Here is a 25,484-nt window from a genome sequence, read left to right on the forward strand (position 1 = left end):
ATGTTTTATGGTATATTTTATTAAAATTATTTCAATGAAATCAAAATTAACGAAAAAACATTTAAATTATACCAAAATTGTAACTAAGTTTTATTATTCTGAGTAGGAGACATGACTAATAATTCGAATTAGCCGTCGCTTTGACAATTTTTACGCCATTTGATTCCTTTATTGCGTATCTCGTAAATCTCGTTTACAATTAAAAGTCTCATATTAAATTCTGTCACTGAGCTAGGTTTATCCAGAAGTTTCTCGAAAAAGTCGAGCTTTGTTCGTTCAAATTGCAAATCTTTCCAACCATGTCCTCCATTAGTATCCATGTAATCACTGAATTCTTCGTGACTCATAACTATAATCATTTCAATGTATCTATGATAAGGATTATTATCAATGTTATCAACGCTGTGCCGGTCACAATCGTCAAAGTCTTTCCCCACCACATATTTAGCAACATTTATCGCCAGGTTTTTCACATAATCTTTGTTATGGGTATGGATATATTCGAGACTATGCGAGACGAAGTGAAACGTTGTTTTATCAACAACAACGCGGTAGTGTGCTTTGTCGTCTGGAGAGGCAAAGGACAACTTCTCAAAGACTAGCTTACGCAGCCCAGCGAGCAGAGGGGTAACCGCGGTCACTTTTCGGTCACCTGACAAAAGTTGAACTAAATGTGGTTTTGCAATGTAGGCATGATCCTGATTCATGTTTCATTGGAATTTTTTTGAAATTTGGCTTGGATCATGCAAATTTTGAGTGCCCAGTCTCGGGCACCAAATGGGCACCTTTCGGTTACCCGGAGCGGTTAGGGGGTCACTTGCGGTCACCTAACAAAATTAAAACTAAGGGTGGTTTTGCATTTCAGGCATGATCCTGAATGATGTTTCATCGGATTTTTTTTCGAAATTTGGCTCGGATAACCGAAATTGCCCGTGCCCAGTCTTGGGCACCCATCGGGCACCTTTCGGTTACCCGGAGCGGGCAGGGGGTCACTTGCGGTCACCTAAAAAATTAAAACTAAGGGTGATTTTGCATTTCAGGCATGATCCTGAATCATGATTCATTAAATTTTTGTCTAAATTTGGCTTGGATCCCTGAAATTGCCAGTGCCCAGTTTTGGGCACCCATCGGGCACCTTTCGGATACTCGGTGCGGGCCGGCGGTTAACTATGGTCACTTTGCGGTCACCGAAAAAAAATTAAACTAAGGGCGGTTTTGCATTTCAGGCATGACCCTGAACCTGGCTTGGTTGGAATTTTTAATTTTTTGCTGGGATCACCTAAAATTGCCAGTGCCCAGTCGTGGGCAACCATCGGGCAGCTTTTTCGGGTAACTCGGATCGGATAACTGCATGCGGTGTGACCGGTTCATTAATTAAAATTTTGGGCACAGAAAAAATATTGTTTTGGTTATTGTAGGATTGAAAAATAAATTTTTTATGCATTTTAATATGATTGCTAAAAAGGGGCAACTTTTGGTTACCCAAAGGTTAACCGATGCGCGGGCACCATTTTACTTTACTCGGTTTTACCCTCAAAATTTGTCAAATTTTCGTCACCGCAGGTTTTCACTTATTTTGGAAAATATTTTTGTAAAAGTAGTTAAAGTACACAAATAAATAAAAAAAACTTTGATAACCAAAATGGGTTAACCAATGGGCAACCAAAGAGCAACCTAAAATAGCCACCGTAAATTCTTGAGTTCGTGTTTCGTAAAAATTATTTTTTTTTAAATTTATTTGGTTATAACACTAATTAGCATTTCAAACTCTTTAAATTTACTCGTATTAAGCACTTATTTTAGCTCAGCATTATCGCGCGCGCGTTTCTTTGTTACACTCGGCCGCGCGTGTGGCGCCACTGTCGGCAGCAGCACCAGCTGCTGCCGGCTGCCTCTGGCTCAGTGACTGTAAACAAGCATGACGGTTGAGACGCGCTGATTGCATCATCAATGTCAGCAGAGTATTTCGCCGTGTTTTCGGTTGTATTATGGCAAATCGAACACATCAACGGGTTCTTGGACGGATTGTGGATGTTCCTGATGTTCCGAAAGGTAAGGATATCATTGAATTTGCATTATATTTGCGTACGGCGCGATGTACCAAAATACGCGCGCGTAGACACTGGCATCAAAATATTAGTTTTAAATAGCTTTAAATTCATCCTTGTGTCGTCAGGCTTGCACCGCGTCCCGCCCTGATGATGTCCTCTGACTCCTCTGGTTGGGAATAGCTGCCTGAACGCGATGGCCATCCGGATGACAAGCCTGGACAAGTTAACAAAACTCCGGCCGCAGTATCCGCAGGTATGCAGTTGAATTCCCGGCGATATTATTGAGTGGATAATTAATACTCTGTATTTTATTTTGCAGGGTTTGTCTGCTGTTTTGTTTCCATTTTCGGCTGTCATGAAATGGATGGAACCATGGACCCCAAATATGAAAAGCAACGCCCATGTTTGACAGGATAAGTGCTCGACGCTGGACGACACGAGTAGGCACATTGAGTGGATTTTTGGTTTACCGGTTTTCTTTGATGTATGTTTAATGGCGTTTTTTGTGTTTAAATCTTAAATATAATTTTTAACAAGACTCATATGTTCTGCTCAAATACGTATGTAAACTCACTCGACATATGTTTGCAGTAACTGAATCCAACTATTGTTATGATTTAGTTTGTGTTTGCGGCATATTTTTAGTTTCGGTTTACATTCTCAAGATGAAAATTTCTATAATTTCCCAGACAACTAATTATTGTGGACACAACTAAATTTTTAAAATTATTATTCTGATAATTATCTCATAAGTTTAAAAATAACAATAATTGCAAAAGCCTTAAATGTTTCAAGTCAATATCAACAGATGGTGCCACTGGTATACTTCTGATTTTGATTCCCTCTCATTGAGTTTTTTTTTATTAAATGCTGCTGCTGTGCCTCTCTGGACTAAAAATAATTCATTTTAATGTGCTGAAAACCAAAATAAGTCATACCAATCACCCTAGAAACATCAGCACATTGAAAACAAATGTAATTACACTTCGACGATGATTGGCTTAACTGTTTTTGGTTTCCAGCACATCAAATATAATTATTTAAAGGGTTGAATGTTGAATGCACAGCAGCAGGACCGTGTCCTCTATCTCAGTGGAATCTTATTTATATCAAAAGTAAAAGCTGTTGCCATTTAATGGCAGCCAAGGGGGAATTCCTGAATTCCCAACTGCTGGTAAACTCATACAATATTTAGAATCAGCCAACATTATCTGCTCTGTTACTGCATCACCTCACAAATCAATGTCTTATTATGGTTGTAACTATAAAGTTTTATTAATTTGTAATTGTGCTGTTTTCTGCAGTCTATTTTACGCGATTTTTGGTGTTGAAAAATTGTTGTTTACATTTATTAATTTATTTTTTAATTGTAACTGATTATTCTGTTCTTCAAAGGTGGAATGTAATTTAACTGCAATAGGTATAACCTTCTAATTTTCATTGCCAAACCTAGTTTTCAATTGTGAACTACTTTTAATTCGCAGGTTAAAGGTCATGTCACCTTTCTTTTTTAAAAATTCAATTTTTAGGGATGATAGCCCTCTTAGATTTTTTGGGGCTCAGGGCTGAAATGTAGTCCGTGAAAATTTGCATAATTACACCAAATTTTAGAGGCACAAAAATAGCGTTTGCTGTAATTAGAAAATGTAAGTTTAAATTCAGCTCGATACTGCTCGATCGAGTATGGCCTTCGGTCAGCGAGTTCGCCTATCATTCGTTGATAATATTTTAACCCATTCCATTTGATTAGGCACATCAAGAGGACCAAGGATAGACATAGTTAGGTCAAAATCAACCTTAAGGGTCTGAACCTGACGAGACCCTGAGATAATAATTTCGAAAATTTCCAATTTCATCAATCATAGTGTCTTTTTATAGGTTTTCGCTGCTTTACAGCTCAATAATACTGCCGAATGACAATCCTGAAACCGGTTCTTGAAATATTTGTGAAAGCCATTAATCTGGACGTGATGTTAAAAATTGTTTAATTTTGAAATCGGCAGTTTTGACTTTAATATTTTATCTGTAGAGTGGTGATAACCGACGGCAAGACACCAAGTTTGATGAAATTTGATATTTTTAACAATTTTATCTCAGGGCCACGTCAGGTACCGACCCTGAAGGTCGGTATCGACCTCACTATGTCTACCCTGGGCTCTCTTGATGTGTCTAACAAAATGGAGTGGGTTAAAATATTATCGACGAATGATCGGCGAACTCACTGACTAAAGGCCGTGCTTGATCGAGCGGCCTCGAGCTGGTTTTTAATTTTTAAATTCAAATTGCAGTAAAACTATTGTTGCACCTTTAAAAGTTGGTGAGCTTGTGCAGAGTTTAAATTGCAACATTTCAGCCCTGATCCCCAAAAAACCTAAGGGTTCATTCCTTAATTGTGAATTTGCGTATAAAGGTCGTGAAAGGTGACCTTGACCTTTGACCTGCAAAATTTTTGTAAATTGATTAGATTTTTATGGTCGAAAACTAGTTTAGACAGTGAAAATTTCAAGGTTATAACTAAACTCAGTAAAAAGTTACAGTTCACCTTTCATTCACACAATTCGATTTTTGGGGATTTTTTAAAATAGGGATCTTCAAATTTGATGTATAAAATGTATTATTTAATTGTACTTTAATTGTTGTATGAATATCATCCAATAAAAGTGCTGCCCATCTAGCTGCCAACTGAAGGTAACCGCAGGCGGGCACCCAATGGTTACCTTTTGGCTACCTCTTACCTAGGGCTGTCATTTTGCGCTACAAATTTCACTTTTTTAATGAACAGAGTCAATCGACCTGCCACCTGACAGCCTTAGATAAAAGGTAGCCAAAAGGTAACCATTGGCTGCCCGCTGGTGGTAACCTCAGCCGGGTACCCGATGGTTAGCTTTTGGTCAACGAATATTCTCGGCCTCTTATTTATTACGCTCCCTGAATTCAGTTATACTTAAAGGTACAAATTAAGAGTCTCTCTGAAAGGTCATTTTAAGGGTGCCCATTTGGTGACCGAATTCTGGGCATGACCGCTCGCGGGTGCCCGAAGGGTTGGACATGCGGTATAACCAATGGGTGCCCATCTGGGTGCCCACGGGGGGTAGCCGGCTGACCGAACGCGGGCACCCAATGGGCACCTTTTGGTTGACTTTTTTCTCGGTGGGAGCCTCCTATCCTCTTTGACTGGCGCCCATGACTGGTTTTCCCTTTTTCTCCGCCTCCTGAAAACCTCAAATGGATCGTTTTCAAGAATTTTCGACATCAGTGTCTTCCTTCGCTCGAGGAACTCGGAAGTGCCTTTGCCATACATTTTTAAATCTGGATCGGTCAATTTGTATAGAATGTCGTGCAAATTTTCCATGTCAACCGATTGCAGATCCTTGATCATACTCCTCGCTATATTCAGAACCTTCGCTTCGGTGAATCTTTGATTGCCTTGCCTAATTACACCGATCACGCCGATTGAATTGAAATAGGACGGAGAGTTGCGGTCTAAAACTGCGACCAGTTTAGACACTATCTTTGAAAACCTGAAGGATTGAGCCTTGAAATAATCTGGCACCATCAGCAGTATCTTCAGCCGCAACGCTTCGTCAAAAATAAGTTTTTCGATGAATGCAAACATGATGTCAGTCGTGATGTTGTAGAATTCATCGTACATGGGAAAGTCGATCAGCACAATGCCAGTCGTGTTGTCTTTATCAAAGCGTGGATATTCGACATCGAGTTTGCTCTTGCTGACTGGCGTGTTGTCCCGCCGCAGGAAACGGCTCAGCTCGTAATCTTGGACGTCGTTCCTGTCGCCGAGGATCAGGATGCATTCTTGACTTTTAAGGGGGAGCAGGGCATCATAGAAGGTCTGAAAATAGCTTGGGTTATTTATTTAACAGTGGAATTGGGAGATTTGGATATTAACCTGCATCTTGCTCAGGACAACATTCCATATTATCGCTTTTTCCATCCGAGTGGCATTGGAATTCACTTTGCTAGCAGCCATCAATATTAGATGGGCCAGAATAATCTGTCAAAAACCGAAATTATTAAATAATTGTGAAAATTTTAAACACTTAAACCTTTGTGAAAATCATAGTTCTCGCTGAGACGGCGGTTCTTTCGCTTCCGCTGCGGCTGCACACTTGAAACAAAAATGAACAAGGCGCACAGATCGGCTGGAAAGCAAATATTTAATGGTCGGAGAGTGCAGCGGTCGCTCAATGTACAATGTGTATTTCTTCACTCTCCTCTCCCTCCAGGAACACAATCAGCAAAAGCTGATGGCGTATATATATCTTGGTTGTTATTTTTGTGTTATTTACTTAAAATAACAACTGCGTTATAACATCCCGTAGGTTTACATTGTTTAAGGCTTTCTCAGCTAAAATTAAATTATTGTTTCTCACAGGGGAAGAGATTTCACAAAATTAGTATTTTGAAAAAACTTGTGTTACTCAAAAATAGACTACATTCTTGTGTCAATTCACTGATCGATAAATTAAAATCAATTATATGTATTTGACTTGTGATAAAATTAATGTATTATGACAAAGTGTGAAAATAATAATAATAACGTCAATTAAGCGAAAAAATTGTAGAGCATGATCAAAATATTCAGCTTATATATAACGTTTGATGAGCAATGTTTTAAAATCTCAATATCCAGTTATTTTTTCACAGCGCATAAACAAATGCGAGGGACGTTTGTCCCTAACTTTGGCAAACAAGTATTTTTATACAAATTTAATGTCAGTCCTGTCTGCAATTTAATTTCCAAAATCACCGTAGAATAACTCATTTTGTGTTACATATATTAACGGTTATGATATCCTTATATAAAGTTCTGTACCTCAAGAAATTTAATGATTCTGGAAAATTCTTGGCTTGTGTATCATATATAAATATACATACATATATATATATATATATATATATATATATATATATATATATATATATATATATATATATATATATATATATGTATATATATATAGTTTTTTGTGTGTAATTTTGTGTGTGCATTGAAATTGGGGCCATGTAATTAAAACTTAACATATCTGATCTATATGACTTCGCCAAAAGTCAATAAAAATGTAGTTAATTAATTAATTCTTTCTTTTCATTTTACAAAAATTACAAACAAATTTATTTCAACGTTGTTCATAGTTCATACTTTTATTAATGCTGTTGAAATTGCCTCGTCGTTAAGTGGAAAAATGCGAGAAAGGTATAATAATCTCCATAATCTCTATATGTTTTCATTTTATGTTTATCTATATGAGTTTTGAAAAAAATTATCGAATGAAAATGCTGTCATTTATAAAATTATTATTTTATTTTTGTCATCATTGGCAACAAGAGAATCGAGTGAAACTTCCGAGTCAAAATTATCTACCAAGTGGTCTAAATAGGATTTCTTAACATCCAAAAGCCATTTAATCTTGAGCTGCGGGAAAGAGCCTCCGACAGAATTCCTTTTAATGAAGAGCTTTGCCAGTTCAAAACTCAAGAGTCTTCCACAACTCAGGGTCTGCTTTGGCCAAGTGCTCGCCAAAGGTTTTATCGCTAAAACAAGAACTTTTTTGCAACATATCTGTTTGCAGTGCTCGCCAAATGTAGGAATGCCTCTTTGACTCTCGATGCCGTCCAGACCGTCAAACGCGTCGTGAAGGATAGCGGCACCAATTAATGCGTGTTTTGTGCTTTCCAGCAATTTCCCGTTAATTAGCTCCTCACGATTTCTCAACAAAAATTCACGGTTTTCTTCTTTGATTAATATTTTGTTAGTATTTTTGAATGACACGGAAAACTTGGTTTGTTTGAATATTTTAAAGCGCAAAGCGAATCGGTCCCTCGTCAATTGGCACGAAACGTCCTTCTCATCGCAGAAAAATGCGTCCGGTTGGTTTATCCATTTCTTTTGGAAAAACGGCACACCATTTGCCCTCGTGTTGATTATCGCGATTGAGTTTGGGGAGATGCCGTAGTGTGTGCCGGCCATTTTTGCCACTTTGGCCAAAATTAAGCCATCCACTCCTGCCCAGTCCGTGGGCAACATGTAAGCTATTTGGAGCCGCTCAGCTCTGGAAAAAATAATCTTGCTCAGAAAATACCGAAACTACCTTTTCTGGCAAAAAGTGGTTAGTTTAGTGACTCGAAATGCTCAATTTGCTCAACGGGCTGGGAGGCGCACCGGCGCCGACTCGCTACTTGCTGGTTTGCACCTTTCCAGCATGCGTGATTTGGCTTCACGGGACGAATGTCTAGCGTTTCAATGCAGTCTTCGGTGCGGAGGCAAGTGGCCCTTGAGTGGGCTGGATCCCTGTGCGGCCTGGTGCGCCCATGTTATCCGTTCGCGGTGTTATTGGGACCCGGGTTTCAGCATTCGTGCTAGTGCAGTGCGCGCCCTTCCCGGTCCTCGGACAGTGATGAAAAAGAGCAAAAAAAAAACAGAAATCACGTCGGTCAAGATGTCGGTGTCGTTGTCGAATCCTGGAAAGTCGATTAGCAATGCGTCACTTTCATAGTCGACGTCGAAGCTCGGGTAACGGTATTCGGGATCAGTTTCGGCAGACAGCAGCTCGGATTTTCGGATGAAAAGACTACTGATTTGACCGCGTTTGCCTTTGACGTCGCCAAGAATCAGAATGAAATCGTTCTTGCCTTGAAAATTGATCTGATTGTAGGCCTACTGCAGGTGAGACAAAAACGAACAGAATTAAAAAAAGACGTTTAATGTGGTTCAGATATTTTTTTAAATACCTCAAGGCCGTGCTTTGACCTCTGAAACAGATACTTCTCTTGGCAATATTTATGCGTTTTCAACATTCAAGGAAAACCCAAGATGTGCTGTTAACACCTGTTGATCAGATTAAATTTCTATTATTAGGGGAAAAGGTTATAAATATTTAAAATACTCACCAAAATCATCATTGTTACACTTCATTTATATGCTCCTCTACAGTTTAATAAAAGCTATGAACTCTCAGTCGCAACTGAGGCACCTAAAATGAGTTTTGTTTTATTTTAAAAAAATACTCGCAGAGCTCAAAGGTCATATATGTTTTATACAAACTTTTGCCTGATCAAATAGCATTTTTCCTATTAACACCCACACCCAGAAAGTTAAATTAAAAATATGGAATGAAATTAAAACCCCATAAGTCTCTGGGGTATTAAGAAAGAAAAATAATTAATTCTCTTCAATAGCAAAGAATGCTTATATGTTTATCATAAATTGACAAAGAAATCGACCTCTGGAGTTTGTCTCAAGGAATTTCCTAGCGGTCAACAAACAAATAACATTTCAGTCTGTTGAAACCCACAAATTTGTTCATTCAGTGCGCAACCACGGTTGGAGCTGGAAGTGTTTCTCAATTTTCCCGATAAAGATCGATGATGGTGTTTGCTCTATTGGTGAGTTTCAAGACATTTCAAGATTCCCCTTGTATATTCTCAATTGATTATCTAATTTCAGCTAATTTTCGCTAGTTTAGCGTTGACAACTTGCACGCCGACGGATTTCCCCGCAGGAGTATTGAAGACTTGGAAAAACGTCACAGATCTTTTGGAGGTATAAATCTTTTCATAACTGTGCAGTTTCTGCTAAGAAAATCGCGTGAATATAGAATAATAATTCATTTTTGCCTGAAGGTTTCCTACGATTTAATCGACCTTCAAGACAAGACCGATTTCATCCTGATTATTGGTGACCTGGATGGCGAACGCTGCGAATTGAGTCGGTTCCTGCGGAACGATCTTGCTCCAGTTCAGAAAGATACCTTGATATTTCCGCACTATGATGTCGACTGGGAGTCGGACGCCGTGATAATCGACTTGCCGTCATTTGGCGATCAGACGGACAACATCGCAGTCGACATCATGCACGCATTCATTAACAAGATTATTTTCGAGCAAGCCGAGCGTATGAAAATTGTCATCGTTGTGCCAGATAGCGCTAGCAACCTTGGTGTCAGGTACAAGTCCATGGTGTCGAAATTGGTAGAGGTCTTGAATGGAAACTACAAAGCTTTTAAAGATTCGGTTCTTATGGTTGGCACCATGACCCCAACAAACAGCGCTCCAGACGAAACCGAGCAACAGGTCAAGGAATCGTTGCACGATCTGGCGGGATCGGAGAGCTTTAACTTCGCTGGTCTGTCCAATGAATTAAGGAGCCGCTTATGGAGTCTCCTTCCAAACAGAAGAGCGTTAATGGAGTACGTGATAGACAATTACGCTTTTGAGGTTTTCAAAAGACCTGGAACAAATAACCTTTTGTGGTCGGAGGAAAATCAAGAAACATTGCGCTATGCCATATTTAATAAGTTATCATATTCCACGCCGGCAAATAAGGAAGATTACCAAGTGGTCGTGGAATCAAAAGCCAAAGATTTAATTGTGCACAGTCAGAAACTTCACGACAACAATGACTATCTCAAAACGCTCACTCATAAAATCGTCACATCCGTCCTTGACAACGGCTTCCTGACCGACCAACACAATGCGCACATGGAAATGTTATATCTTCTGCAAAATCGCGGGAATTCATTGGTGACTTCGTCCTTCGACAAATTCATCATCAAGATTGGAAAAATGTCCGATAAACAGTTTGACGAATATCTGGCCACCACGCTGGACCGCAAAAACCAGAATCGCTGGAAAAAATTAAAGTTTGAACTAGAAAAGCAGAGCTTTTTTCAAAAACTGCTTAAAGTGAAGAGAACGGTGGCGAATTTTAACGTGCGGAGTTTGATTATTGATCAGGTAAAGAAATTGCGACAAAAAGCTTTAGATTCGTTCAGTGTAACCCTTGATGCAGAAGAGGATGAATATTCCGAAGAGGATGAGCATTATAATTACTAAAAATTATGTATTAACATGTACCACGTTTGTTCCCGTTCCCTCGATTTGACGATGATATATTATATAGGATGTTTGAATAAAAATAACATTGAAATGTATCAGCAACTTATTTTAATTCTAGGTCATATTTTGGAGAGGTCATGCATATACATCAGATAAAAAATAAACGATTTGTAAATAATTTCTTCAGATTTTATCAAAGTATTACTAGAATCCATTTCAAATATTATTTTTTTGTCCGTTTCAACGTCAATAAATTTTACGTCTAAGTACACATCCAAAGAATGGAGACCGAATATAGGAAACGCTGAATCAGTGAGGTATATAGTTTTTGTGTGTAATTTGTTTGTGCATTGCAATTGGGGGGCATATATTTAGAATTGCAACAAAATCTGATGTATGACCTCGCCAAAAGACAATAAAGATGATAATAATAATAATATGTATGGGGGGCAAACATTACAGCTTAAATGCAATTAATAGGGAGAAAATAAAATAATTTTTTTAGTTTTTTTCGCAAATTTATTTTACAAACACAAACTTTGCAAATTGTGATGGAGAAAATTATTCCAGTGGTAAATTCTTGAACGCCTCGTGGCTGTACTTTTGAGTACAAAAATTTATTAAGGGAGAGGAACTATATCTAAAAACCAAGTTTGCGATATGCTTCAATTTCTTTGACAACCAAATATCTTAAATTAAATTCTTCCAGACTGCTACTTCTACCCTTCAGCTGCTCAAAAAAGTCAAGCTTCCTGAGTTCAAGTTGAAACATCATCTGGATTTTATAATCCAACTTGGCTTTAGAGCAGTAATTTTCAAATTCTTCTTCACTCATGTTCTTAAATTTGGAAATGAAGACGTAATGTAACAACCAGAATTCCGACGACAGGATGATATTTTGAGACGCAATCTCCAACAATAAATCAATGTAGCTTTTGAAAAATTCAATGTCAAGCACAGCGTTTACAATCTCTCGCGTAATTTTTCTGAGCTCTACCCGGTTCTTTTCAAACAAAGACGACTTTGCGAAGAAATCTTTTGTTCTTCGGTCCACGACGACTGTAAATCGTTTATTTAAAGTGGCGTAATTATCCCGCTGCGATATTAGCATGCGCAGATAGTTGCGATTTTGTTCGGACCAAAAAGTTGCATTTTTGCCTGGCCTCTGGAAAAATGCAAAAGATTGATTTGCCACGATAACATCCATCAACCTCTTTGTCTTCTTCAACTGCTCTCGAATCCATTCGTCGTCTTGTGACTTATTGTTAGTTCCGTAGGTTGTCCGAAGCGCAGATTTTAAGTACTCCGTGTTATTCTCCATTGTTTCCGACACGTCCTTCAGCAACTGCACTACGCTTTTCCTTGGTCTTACTTTAGGCTTGGGCGGAATCGTACCGACGAGAGTGATTGAACTCAACATATCCTCGAGGTTTTCGTCTAAAACTGCGACCAGTCTCACCACAAGCTTAGAAAACCTGGTAATTTCTTTTTCCCACTCGTCTGGTATCACTAGCAATACTTTTAGTTTTCGAGCCCTCTCGAAAATCAGTTTGTGCATGAATGCTAACATAAAGTCGATGTGGACGCTGTGAAACTCGTCAAAGTTTGGCATGTTGATAAATAAAACATCGATATTGCTGTCTACGATAAAGTACGGTTGGGGAACTTCGTCATCAAAAGGTATTTTGACGATTGGGGTATAATTGCGGTCACCAGTAAGGAATAAGCTCAATTCGTTACTCTCGCCGTCCATATCGCCAAGGATCAGGATGAATTCTTCATTGTCTACTATATGTTGCATGTAACCGAAGGAATGCTGCATAAAATAACAAATTCATATTAACTTAATTGATATATTTTAAAAATTACCAGCATAAATTTTTCAACGTAAGAGGTCCACTCATCATTTTCCATTGTGGAAAAATCCTGTTTGGATGCACACGCCATCAGCACTAAGTGCGATAAAATAAGCTGCACAGTAGAAAACAATATTTTGGAGTAAATAAAGAATAATATAGCAAGACAACAATTTTTACCATTAGAAAGCTCATCTTAATTTATCGGGGAAGATCTGATAATTGAGACAAACCGTATGTAACACTTCTTTAATCGTCGTGTTTCGAGCAGCAGCTCAAGCGCTTATGTATTGCCACAACCAACAGGAGTCAAAGTCACTAAATAACGCAACTGTTATTTATTTATTTATTTATTTATTTTAGGTACATAACACGAAATTGTTTACAGTACAAACCTCAATAAGGAATAAGGACATTTGATTTCTTAATAAAAAAATATTTATTTGCAACTTTGGAATTGATTATAAAGCTTTAATTCAGCAACTTCTAGATGAACATATAGATAGTAAGAATTGTTCCAATTCTAACGATTAAGGGTCGTAAAAAGGAACTACTCATCGTCGATAATATAATCTAATATTCGTCATAATCATCTTTGTATTCAGATTTGTCTAGAGGATTTGTGCTGTAAGTTTTCAAAGCATACTGTCGGAGATGATTTACATCGTTGATAATTAAACTTTTAACATCAAAATCTACCAAAGAGACGTTTCTCTCTTGCTGCCTCTCAAAAAAGTCCATTTTTTCGAGTTCGTAATTGAATCTGCGCCAGCGTTTCGCTGTCTCGGCATTCAGCGAGGCCACATATTCGCTGAACTGGTTGTCAGTCATTTCTTGAATCTGAGAGATGAAATTGTCATAGAATGATGTCACCAGCGATTGTTCTATTGTTTTATGCAGGCTAAGCAATTTATTAAGCATTTCTAAGTGAGCATTGTTGCCTATGCGAAAGTTGGATTGGAGAACGGCTGTGGCAATATGACGACAGAGACTTTTGAGTAATTTTTCGTTTTTGAACATATTAGAATTTTGGAACATGTACATCTGTGTTCTTCTAGTATCAACTACAACTTGGTAACGGCCCTTTCTGACCGGTGCTGAAAAAGACAATACATCGAAAATGGTTTCACGCAATTTGTTTCTGTTTTCCTCCGACCACAAACTGTCGTTTATCCCTGGTCTTCTGAAAACCCCAAAAGCACCTTTTTTCTTTAACTGATCAAGGAACGCATTTCTACGAGAGTAGAGCTTTAAAATGTGGTTTTTCATTTCCAAGGACTCGTTTACAAAAACTTTGGTTAAAAAGAACTTGATGTCAGTGAAATCCCTATAAAGCAGTTCATGCAGCGAATACAAAACATCTTCCTCTGTGGTCGCCTCTTCTGAATAGCTGCCGTTCTCAGCCGTCATCGTGCCAACTAAGGCGATCGACTCTTTGAATGACTCGAAGTTTAGTCCCAAGATTCGAACCAACTTGGTCACCATTAACGTGTACCTGATGAAGCCTTCCCTATCGTAAATGTCATCCGGCACAACGAGGACTATTTTGAGACGGTCAGCGCGGTCGAAAATTATCTTGTTTGTAAACGCGGTTATGAGATCATACACGTCGTCGATTTCGTAATCGTTGAATGACGGCACGTCGATTATCAAGATGCCAGTCTCGATGTCCACGTCATAGCTCGGAAATCGGAAACCATTTTCTTCAACTGGAGTGCGGTCGTTTCGCAGGAATCGACTCAACTCACAGGGTTCACCATCCAGGTCACCAAGAATTAGGATAACATCACTCATGTTTTGTGCTGGTGTAACATCGTAGGTGAACTGGAAATGAAAAGAGTTTATCTTCAAATTCTTCAGTGAAATATTGAATTATAATAAATCACCTTCAAAATTTTGTTGAGGTTTTCGTTAAAGGTGTTTGATAAAAGTTCTTCCGTAGACGTGCAACTGTTCAACGCTAATAAGTTAGCGCAAATAAGCTGGATAGAACAGATCAATTTTTTAGCATCACAAAATCAGCAATAAGATATATAGTGCTAAAAACTTACCAATAGACAAAACATTTCTTTACTTTCGTATTGAGCACTTAATCGTGAAATGAGAGTGTTGACTATACTGCCTCAAACCTCGACTGTTTACTGAATGAACTCTATAAGAAAACTGCAACATATTTTGTTTGTTTAGATAAAATATCTCTGCTGGAAATGATGTTTGTTGTTTCATCCGCTGGGAATATTTTTTCGTTTCAAGCTCAAAAGCTTTTAGATATGCAATAATTTGACAACTTCAACAACCTTTCAAATATTTTTATTTCTATAATTGTTCAAAAAATGGCAGCTCGTCTTACTTGTTGACGTTTGTGTTGTCATCAAGTGCTGGTTTGTTTTAAAATACCAGTTTAAATAGACGTTGAACAAAAATTATCAGCTTAATTAACGATTTTAAACTATAAAAACACAATGGTTTAAAAAAATAAATATTGCGTTTTGCATTAAATGGGAAATCATGACATAAATTATTCTTATTTTATTAAATGATTATATCATATTGTTAACCGGTATTAAAAAGCAAAAATGTATAGAGGGGGTGATAGAGAGGTGCTGCCCTCGCGTAGCAACTGCGTGATTTATCTGCTGCGTGCTAGAACTATGACGTCAGGAAATTCGATTACTTTAGGCGCGAAAATCACGTTTAATGTTTTCTACAGATATGATAGCAGTTGCGTGTCGATTGCGTCATCGTCAAAAGAGACAAGGAGAAGCGAGGAGCAGACGAAAAAAAATAGAGAAATAACGTCAAGGATCGCATAACGCAAAAACTTTTATGAAAAAAAAATATATATCTACAAATTTATCTGAGTAAAATGGCAATAATGTTTGAATAAATTATGAAGCGACTATCGGAGAGGTAGAAACTTAATTTTTAACCAAATTATTTTTGATGCGAAAAAATCTACTGTTTAATTTTGTTTGATTTTGGGTGCTGATTGGAAAGAAAGTTCAGAGTCAAGTAGTGTCAAGGCCGCTTTTGCGTTATCGCGATGTGTGTGCTCGGAGTGGAGGTCGGCAGTTGGCAGGAGAAAGAAAAGCGCTGTGAAGCGGTGGCCACCCTGAGAAGAGAGAACGCATTATAGTGCACTTTCGAGGTAATTATATTTAATAGAAGCAAAACGGGCAAAGTGAGTCCTCACTCGCAGGCCAAATGGATATTCTGTGCCAATTATTCATAACATAATTTCCAATGAATTATTTGTAATTACGAAGAGCCAGAAATAACAAAAAGGATTTATTTTTAAATAGTAGTCCTGCAATTGAAACAAACATTTTGGCCTTCGTTCGTTCCGAAAATTCGTTTTCCGAAGCCGTGTGATTTTTTAAAAGCGTTTTATATCTGAAATTCAATTTTTTTTTTCAGAAATTATAAATTGAAAATTTATTACAGCTACTAATTTTATTTAGTGCCGTCGAGTATGCCGTTAATCCTAAAAAAGACAAAAACTCACATTTTTTGCTCTCTCAATTTTACCAGAATGGTCTGGATTTTTAATTCCCTTCTGCAATTATACAATATTTAATTAACTCCGCGACTTTTCACATCGATCCAACATACAAAATTGCTTGACAGAGCGTAAGAGCGGTGCGTTCTGACTTTTGACAAACTATAGTGCTGATTTTGTATTAGAAAAAAGAAATGGCGCGATTAACTTTTTAGTTAAAAAAAACGCTCCAAGGTTTTCGCGTCTGGCATTAGATGGAGCGGAATACAGTACGGGAATGGCCAGACCATCGAAATAAGCGACCTGACAACACTGCAAGAGTAGAAAGTTTAACTCTATATTGCAATAATTATGTACATATTTTACTGAGGCACGCAGAGCCTTGCTTGGCGCAGTGAGTGAATGTGCGACTTTTTAGACCGCCCAAGTATACCTCTTTATTTTTTTCCTGCTGGTTGGAATGAAAACCCAGAAACAGTTAAAATTTTGATCGAAAAAGGTGTCAACGTGAACGAACAAGACAATGAAAAACGAATCGCCCTGCATGATGGTGCTGAATTAAACTCATTTCCCGAAATTGTCCAGGTTCTGCTTGAAAATGGTGCCGACATTAACTCAACAGATATAAAAGGACGTACTGCACTCCACGCAGCTGCAATTTGGAATGAAAACCCAGAAATAGTGAAAGTTTTGCTTGGGAATGGTGGCAAAATAAATGAACAAGACAACGAAAACCAGACTGCACTGCATTTGGCCGCTAGATGTAACACAGTTGCAGAAGTGGTCCAAAAGCTTCTCGAAAACGGCGCTGACGTTCATTCAGTTACACTCACAGAAACATCAGCCCTTCACCTAGCTGCTGGGTTTAACGAAAACCCAGAAGTAGTGAAAAATCTACTTGGAAAAGGGGCCAAAGTAAACGCACAAGACAAAGATAAATGGACCGCACGAAATGGCGCCGACGTCAATTCACAAGATCAAAAAGGACGCACAGCTCTTCACCTAGCTGCTGGGATGAATAAAAACCCAGTTATAGTGAAAGTTTTGCTTGAAAATGGTGCAAAAGTAAACGAACGAGACAATGAAAAACGTACCAAACTGCATTACGCTGTTGAAAATAATCCAGTTGCAGACATTGTGCAAGAGTTGCTCAAAAACGGCGCAGACGTTAACTCACAAGATCGAAATAAATCAACGGCACTTGACCTCGCTGAGTTAAATGAAAACCAAGAAATTAAAAAAAAATTTTGCTTGACAATTGCGCTTAAGTAAAGAAGAAACAATTATTATAAATTGACTGTACCGTGTTTCACCGCAAGATTTAACTCAGTAAGCCCCAGAACTGGTTCCAGAGGCGGCTTTACTATATATAGGCACTTAGATATTTAATTTAATTTATTATACAACGGTACAGAAATCGAAGCTCCTCCGCGCATTTACAAATAAGTCGCACATAGCAAAATTGGCTTTTTTCTTTTGGATGGATCAAATTTCAAAGAATAATTAGTAGCACGGTATTTGATGTTTTTTTCTAATTGCCTTTTGTCACAACTCTTGCAAAATTTGCAGCAAAGGAATATTCAGTCAATTTCCGACTTTACAATGTTGATTTTTGTAACGTTTAGTTCTTAATTTTGTGTTCATATTCTTCAATTTAATCAAATTAACCGGATAATTAATTAGAAAATATTTGAGCCACAGAATGTAAGTGGCCAGATTTTAATCGAAAGTCTGCCTTCATCTTGCGTTACTCAAGGCATAAATGCTGCCAATACAGACTGCAGTGCTATTTTCTGTTTAACTTTCATGCGATTATTGCTGAACAAAAATTGTACGCACACGCGTCTTGTCGTTGACCAGCTTTTTCCTTGTCAGACATATACTCATTTTAGATACAGTGCAAGAATTAATAATAAAACGAATTATTGCCGAGATTTACATGAACTCAGAGAAATATCGAGAAATCACAAAATTGAGACGATAAGCCTGGTGCAAGCGAAATTGCCAGATATATAGAGAGAAAAGAGACAAGAAGTAGTCCTCTTGCGGGAGCGAGCAGCTTGCGACGCGAAAATTCTCCGCAGAGGGGCGGCGAGAGCAGAGAGCCGCGATGAGCTGGGAAACGAGAACAGCCCAACGCGAGCCCAAATAAGCACAGTGAATTGCTGAATTTCTAGTTTACCAGCCCCCTCCAGTTTACACCAATTTTAATTTTAATAGCTTGTGGTTTTCCTTTCTCACCAAGACCCGAGTAAGGCTATATATGGTCATACATGTATAATTATTATGAGAATCACTAAACGCATCGCTAGATATTTAGAAAAACAATCAGCCCATTTTCGCGGATGCAGAGTGAGCGCGTTGCTGTAAATTTATGCATTTTGGAAAATAAAACAGACACAGTTCTAAAACTGAACCTAAAACTGAAAGCTATATTCTTCACTACATATGATTATTCCATCCCTTCTAAGTTGATTTTTGCTAGACTCGTTTCAAAAAACGTAGCAGAGTAGTGCTGACATCCATTATCTCCGGCAAATCATAATACAAATAATTAAGAAAAATAAAAGTTTAACATTGTCCGATTGTGAGAGCAAATAAGAATACATATTATATGTATTCAATAAACTGAAACTAATTCAAAGCTCTGACCGAATAAAGAGAGCAGATTTTGCACTTGAAGCTCATTTCTTCATAAAAACGAGATGTCGAAAATATATCTCGCAAAAATGGCATGCAGTTTTTTCTTCCAGATCCAGATGCAGTGGTTATTTTTTTAAATGCACATTTATCATCCAGATTTTCACTGTCTGCAGATCGTTGGTTGACGTGTACATTATTTCACCATCAATAAATTAAAAGGCAAAATGGCACACCTCTTTTCTTAAAAAAAGGTGCGCGAAAATAATAATAATAAAAAACTTCCCGCCCACAGATCTAAAATCAAAATCAGAGCTGAAAGACGAATGAACGAACGCACAAAACGCGGCTTAAAGTGGAAAGTTGATTGATTTCGGCCTGGCACAAAACTCAAAATACATACGCGATGCTGGTTCAAAATCGATCGAGGCTGCAGAAATGTGGAAAAAATGAAACCCAGGAGGCCAGGATGGCCATTTAAATAGAGTCAAATAATTAACAAGTGTCAACACTCACCGGTGCAGCTCTCCTGGAATTTTGGCTCCGAAACCACGTCCCCCGGCGCCGCAAAATGCACAGTCTGATGGATGACATAACACACACTGCAATTTTAAACACTTTTCGGCACTGCACTCGCGAAAAACACCTCAAAATCCGTCCAAAAACACTCAATGCTCCATCGCAAGGAGAAGGCAAGACAGCGGCGGAGATAGAAATTCTCAAAAACACATGCATGATGATTGGTCGATCCTATCAAGCCTGTGAACCGAGTAACCAATCACGTGAGCGTCGTGAGCCGTCTCATAACTGGCGCGAAATGTACATAGAGCATTGAGCCCGCGCTGACGTCATATTGCACTACTTGTCCACTCACCCAATGGAGAAAGAGTTTTACTATTATTTACAGCTGATTAACAGGAGAGTCGAATTAATTGTTGTCAAAAAATAGCAATGGAAACACAACTATGTGTATGATTTATTATATGGTTATTAAATTATATATAATACTTCTCATTGATATTTGTCACGTACGTGGCTAGATTTCTTAACTTGCAGGTTAGATTTATCATAAAAATAGGTTTCCTGCTTTATGCTGATATCTATTTAAGTTAAAAGCAAATAATGAAACATTTTGAGTTATTTCCAAAATTCATTTTTTCTATTGATGCGATTTTTAATTATTTCTGCCGTATTTTCGGTCTCTTTTAAGAGCACTAGAAGATATAATATTACATAATTATATTAGATTCAGATTCAGGACGTTTTATTTTATTATATCATTTCACATACTATTATATTGGAGGTTGCATCTGTAGTTGGGAGGAAGATCACAAAACAACAGCTGGAAATAAGATTGATGAGAGCAGCTTAACGTGTGATTTAAACAATGTTAGTCGAATTTTAATGGATTTTAATATATTGTACGCAACACTTCCCCATTAGGGAATATGGATAATGCTTGGTTGCTTGCCATTCAGCCTTGCAATGTAAACGTTGAGGCATTTTGAAAATAAAAAATATTTTAAACCTGCGAGTTGACTGCTTTTTATTTCCACCGACGTTCAACTTTTTTGAAAATATTTTTCAAAATACAACTGCTGAAACTATCGCCAAGATATAGAGCAATTTTCAATTAAATAAGTTGTGAATTAATTTCTAAAAAATGTTGATTTATTTTAATAAAATATTTGTCTGTCCAGGAGTTCGACCTAATTCAGTCTGACCTGCTGAATTTCAGGTGATTTTTTGGTTGCGGCTTCACTGTACTCGCAGAAAGAAGACAATTTCGCTACCTCTGCTGACCTAATGAATCGATTCCTGCTGGTGAACTTTACCAAAAAATCAAGACTCATTATTGCAGGGGTTCTCTACGCAAATTGTGCCAGTTCATAATAAAAAATCCAAAATCTGTGTAGATTATTTCTAAAAGCGCCTGCAGCGTGAAGGAATGTTGAAGCAGCGCAGCCGAGGCCGGTGCGCCGAACCTGCTGTTTATTGTTCTCCTCCGAATTAAATGTAGTGGGTTCAAGAGAAGAAAAGTCGAGATTTTGGACAGTCAACGCAGTAATTGTATATATATATAAAGGGTGGAATAGGGGAGGAAGGGGCGGCTGGCGAATCACAGAGAATGGCTAGACATTAATTTGGAAGGTGGTGTCCTTGGTGCGCGAGTGGCGAGGTCGCACTCATTGGCAGCCTCGCTCAGCTCTTGGTGCGACTCAAGAAGCGGCCCAACGCTTGCTGCAGCCGCTCGCACACCGCCGGCAGCTTCGACGCCAGACCAGACCACTGCAACAAGAGTTCACAATTAGCATCCAAACTACCCTCAATCCAGTAAATGGCTTCAGCCAAAGAAATTTTGTGCAATTTTTAAATGAGTTTTTTGTTTAAAATAGCCTACCTTGTCTCAGGGTTAATTAAGGTAATTTCATTTGAAGGAAAAATTCAACAAAAAGGGCTACTAGGGCTAGATGTCTAAATTCAGGACAATTTTCACACTCAGGGCCTTTACCCTGAGGTCAGGTCAGGAATTGTTTAACTTAAAAAAAGGTAAATGAATTTGTATCAGCGTACCTGAAGGTGCGGCCTCATCAGTGTGGCTTGATTAGCCGCTACTGGTGCACACCTGGCCCTTGGGTCAACGACGACGACTCGGACGAAGAGGTGGAGTCACGGTGCACATCTCCTGCTCCACCTTCGAGTCGCTCCGAGATGAGCAGGGGCAGCGTCAGGATCTTCTTCACTTCCGACTCTTGGCTTTTTCTCCACACACCTTGCTCTACTCGCCAACACCATATCCACCTCCTGCTTCTGCCAATCAAGGTCAACCCTCGTCAAGTTCAGCTTGCTCTTCACGGTTTTGCAAGCGTCACCTGCGCCCGGCTGCTTCAGGTCGAGCCCTGCACCGAGTGGCACGAATATGGATGTCCTCGATGTCATCTGCAAATTAGGCCCCAAATATTCAGAGCTTGCAGGCAAATAAAAATCAAAATGGCTCGCACCAGCAGAGTCCTGCGCCTTGTAGAATGCGGTGTCTAAGCCCTGATGGGCAACGCGCACCGCCAGGTACAGTTGGTCCCTGCTGTTCTGCTGGTTCTGCAGCTGCGCCAGCCACGGCGACTCATCCATGTGTCCAGTCACAGCGTCAGCCTTACTCCTCACAATCAGCAGCTGCACCGCAGAAGCAGACACCCTGATGAATTTTAAAAGTTCTCTAATTTGGCAAATTTAACACCGTATAAATCTTGTTTTCAATTAATAAGATAGTTGAATAATAGTTTGGCTAGGAAAAATCATGGGATTTGAATAATAAGGTTTTAGGCCTATCAGGTTGCTGCATTAATTGTAATTAACACTTGAAAAAAAATGTTGTAAAAGTTTTTCCCAACCAAAAAAAAAAGCGTTTTTAAACCCTAACATACTGTGCTCTGAGTGAAATATAAAGGTCTGAAACTTTTAAAGTTGGTTCAAATCAGGTTCAAGCCATTTTGAAAAAAAAACATGTCACCGGTTAAAATATAAAAATGTTTAAAACCTCTCCGACGTCGACGACCTGATTGTGGGCCGCCAGCGGCGCCGTCACCGACATATCAGCGCCACCCGCACCATCTCCTCACCAGTGGAATTATTCACACAGAAAAAAAATTCTCCATACGGTCCTTCAGTCAAATCTGAAGTATATTTTAAAAATTAAAATGTGCAAATGCAAGGCCAAAGGTAAAGCGCACCTTTCAGATTCTTCAAAGACCTGCGGCCAACAGGAAGAGTCTCTGACCAACGACCATCGGCACCAATTACATAATTCAATATTCAAACTTCATTGAGGTCCTCACGGTACCACACCTGAAAGATAAAAAAGGTATTATTATTATTTTTGTACATAATACCGTCAGAAAGAGGAACTTATTGTTGTAACAATGGTAAATATCTATGGTTCTCGAATTTTTTCTTTTTTAAAAATAAATCATGTAAGCTTATGTAAACATACATTAATATTAATTTAATTTTAAGGAAATGGATATCCACGAACTTTCTCAATTCAAAACGCATTGCAGCTACTAATAAACAACCACAACGTCCTGAGTCAGTTTGCAGGTGCCCCTCCAAAGTCGAAGGGCCCTCTCAGAATCTTTGCAGGAGCGAAATTTTGGTGACGCGTGACGCTTTTAAAATGACGCGTGACGCCCAACCGGTGACGGTGACGCGTGACGTTAAAAAAAGACAAGAAGCTACGAGCAGTCGTAAATAATGAAATAAATAACGTCATGAAACGCAATTATTATGAAAAATAAATGAAAAATTCTACAAATTTTCCTGAATGAACGCGGGCTCTGTCGAGATGATGATAACAATAAAGTGTGAATAAATTACAAAGCAACTTATCGGAGAGGTGTGTAAACTTGATATTCAACCGAATTATTTAGATGAAGAAAAAAATGACTGGGTTAATCACTTTTTTGGTTTTGGGTGCTGATTGGAAAGAGTTTCAGTGTCAAGGCCGCTTTTGCTTTACCGCTACACAAGTGTTCTCCAAAGTAGTGGATGTTGATGGCAGTTGGCAGGAGAGAAAAAGGAAGTGTGCAGCTGCAAGTCAGGGTTGAGAAAATGCCACTGCGCTGCAGTGAGAAAATCTCACCCCGCCGTATGTCACTATACATGGGGGGTGTCAAAGGTGAGTTTTTCGCACCGCGCAGCAGTGACATGCGGTGGGTTGAGATTTTCTCAGCAGTGCAGCGCAGTGACATTTTCTCACCCCTGACTTGCTGTGTGGAATAAAAAGCAGCGACGGTGAAAGACCGCACAGTGCAATGTCGAGGATAAATAAATTTATAGGAAGCAACACGGGCAGTAAATTTCCGGGGGTGTTTATTTTAGCTTATTTAGTGATCTGATTTATTTCTCGCTGCGCGTGGGTGTTGTGTGATCACGCAGCAAATAAGTAATAGAGAGTTGGAGCAAATGATTCGACTGCGAATGTGCGAATGCAGATCCTGAGGCAAAAAATGGACGTGTTTTCCCTTTCGGCACATATCTGGCGTGTCTAGTTTATTTCCTTCCCAGCTCTGTGGAAAATGGCTCTCTTTTGATATCGTTATCACCATTTTTGGAGAAAATAAACTGTATAAAAGATGTATTTTCGTTAGCATTAAAATAAATCTTTTTGACGATAATATACATAATAAAAGCGTCTGGGAGGTTGTTCATTTAGCTATGAATGAAAAAAGTCAGCGGAGCGCCGAAAGGAGCGGCGCCGTCGGATAAATCGCGAAAGTGGCCCCGGGGCCGAGCTCAGGGTGAAATACCCTGAAAAAGGTAATCACGGTGGTAGGGCTTGGTAAGACCTTTCGTTTGAGGCATCGTGGCTTAAAATCCATCAAATCGTTGAATTTTAACTAATATAAAACCATTTTCGGCTGTGTGCACTTGCCGAATCGTACGTCGGAAAACGATAAAAAAAAAAAACGAAAATTAATTTTTCTGTGGGCGCTAATAACCTCAAAATCGATCTTAGAACCGGTGTCGAACCTGCGTGTGCGATGGAACAGTGAAGATTGAATTTTTTATGGAGAATTTTCCATATAGAGATAAAAAGCCACCTTTTTTCAAACTTAAAAGACTATATCTTGTCCTAGAATTTTGATCTGATAGGGTCCTAATTAGTCTCAAAATGTTCCTCGATAAATTGGGCTTCGATTAAGAACTTATTGTGTCGAATTCTTATCATACACTGGTGGAAGACAAAATGAGTTAAAAAAACACGTAAAATCCATCTGCTGTGGGAGAAAATTTTGATTAATATCCCGTAAAATCCCATCTTCATTCGATACCTAGCCGAGATGGCTGGGCGTGACAAATCTTGTTCAAGGTGATATAAATTGTTTAGAGAATTTAGAGCTCTCCAAAGTTTCAACATTCAAAAATTTAAAGTTATTCGAAAAACACTCCGATTTCAGAAAACCACACACGGAGGACATGCCCCACCAAAGGCCATCGACTGGTGCTGGAATTGCAACCCTTCGGCGCATAGGGCTCGGTCTGGGCCTCGAAAACCAAAATTATAAATTGTCACACAACAGGTTAATTTAGTTCATTTTAATTTTTTATGGGTTGCACAGTAAAAACCAAATATTCGTTGGACTCGTGCTGCAATTCTGCGTCGATTGGACCCAGAAGCGTCCCCCGCGGCCGTCCAACCCCCTGGGGCCCAAAACCCATAAAATCAGCGCAAAAGAACCCTTTCCTCTGAATTTTTATTTTATAAATTACGTAATGGGGGATTATGGCTTCATTCCCTTCATTTGGCACCAAAAGGCGTCGATGGGCCGTGTTCGGCACCGAAATTCGCGCTTTTAACGAGTTTTTGCGAGGAAGGATAGAGAATGGGCGAACGGAGCCCAGTCGGATGCTCCTGCGGGGCACCTATATGGGCCCATCGGCAAAACCCATTTGTGCCTGGTTTACCACCAGGGTAAGGCACCGGAAAGCGTCGGCGGCTACATCTTTTTCCAAAAAAATCCATCATGCGACGAGTTGTTCAATCTTTGACATAATGGAACATTCCTTTTTTATTATTTAAATTAA

General features: G+C 38.8%; 1 long non-coding RNA gene across 1 annotated transcript; it reads left to right on the forward strand.

Annotated features, from left to right (window-relative positions):
• Positions 1 to 926: 926 nt before the first annotated feature.
• LOC135944262 (uncharacterized) lies at positions 927 to 5,198 on the forward strand. Its single transcript, XR_010575300.1, has 3 exons — positions 927 to 2,052; positions 2,177 to 2,304; positions 2,371 to 5,198. It is a non-coding gene; the product is annotated as an uncharacterized LOC135944262 (long non-coding RNA).
• Positions 5,199 to 25,484: the final 20,286 nt, after the last annotated feature.

Source organism: Cloeon dipterum, chromosome 4 (assembly GCF_949628265.1).
Source record: "Cloeon dipterum chromosome 4, ieCloDipt1.1, whole genome shotgun sequence".
NCBI classification, from domain to species: Eukaryota; Metazoa; Arthropoda; class Insecta; order Ephemeroptera; family Baetidae; genus Cloeon; species Cloeon dipterum.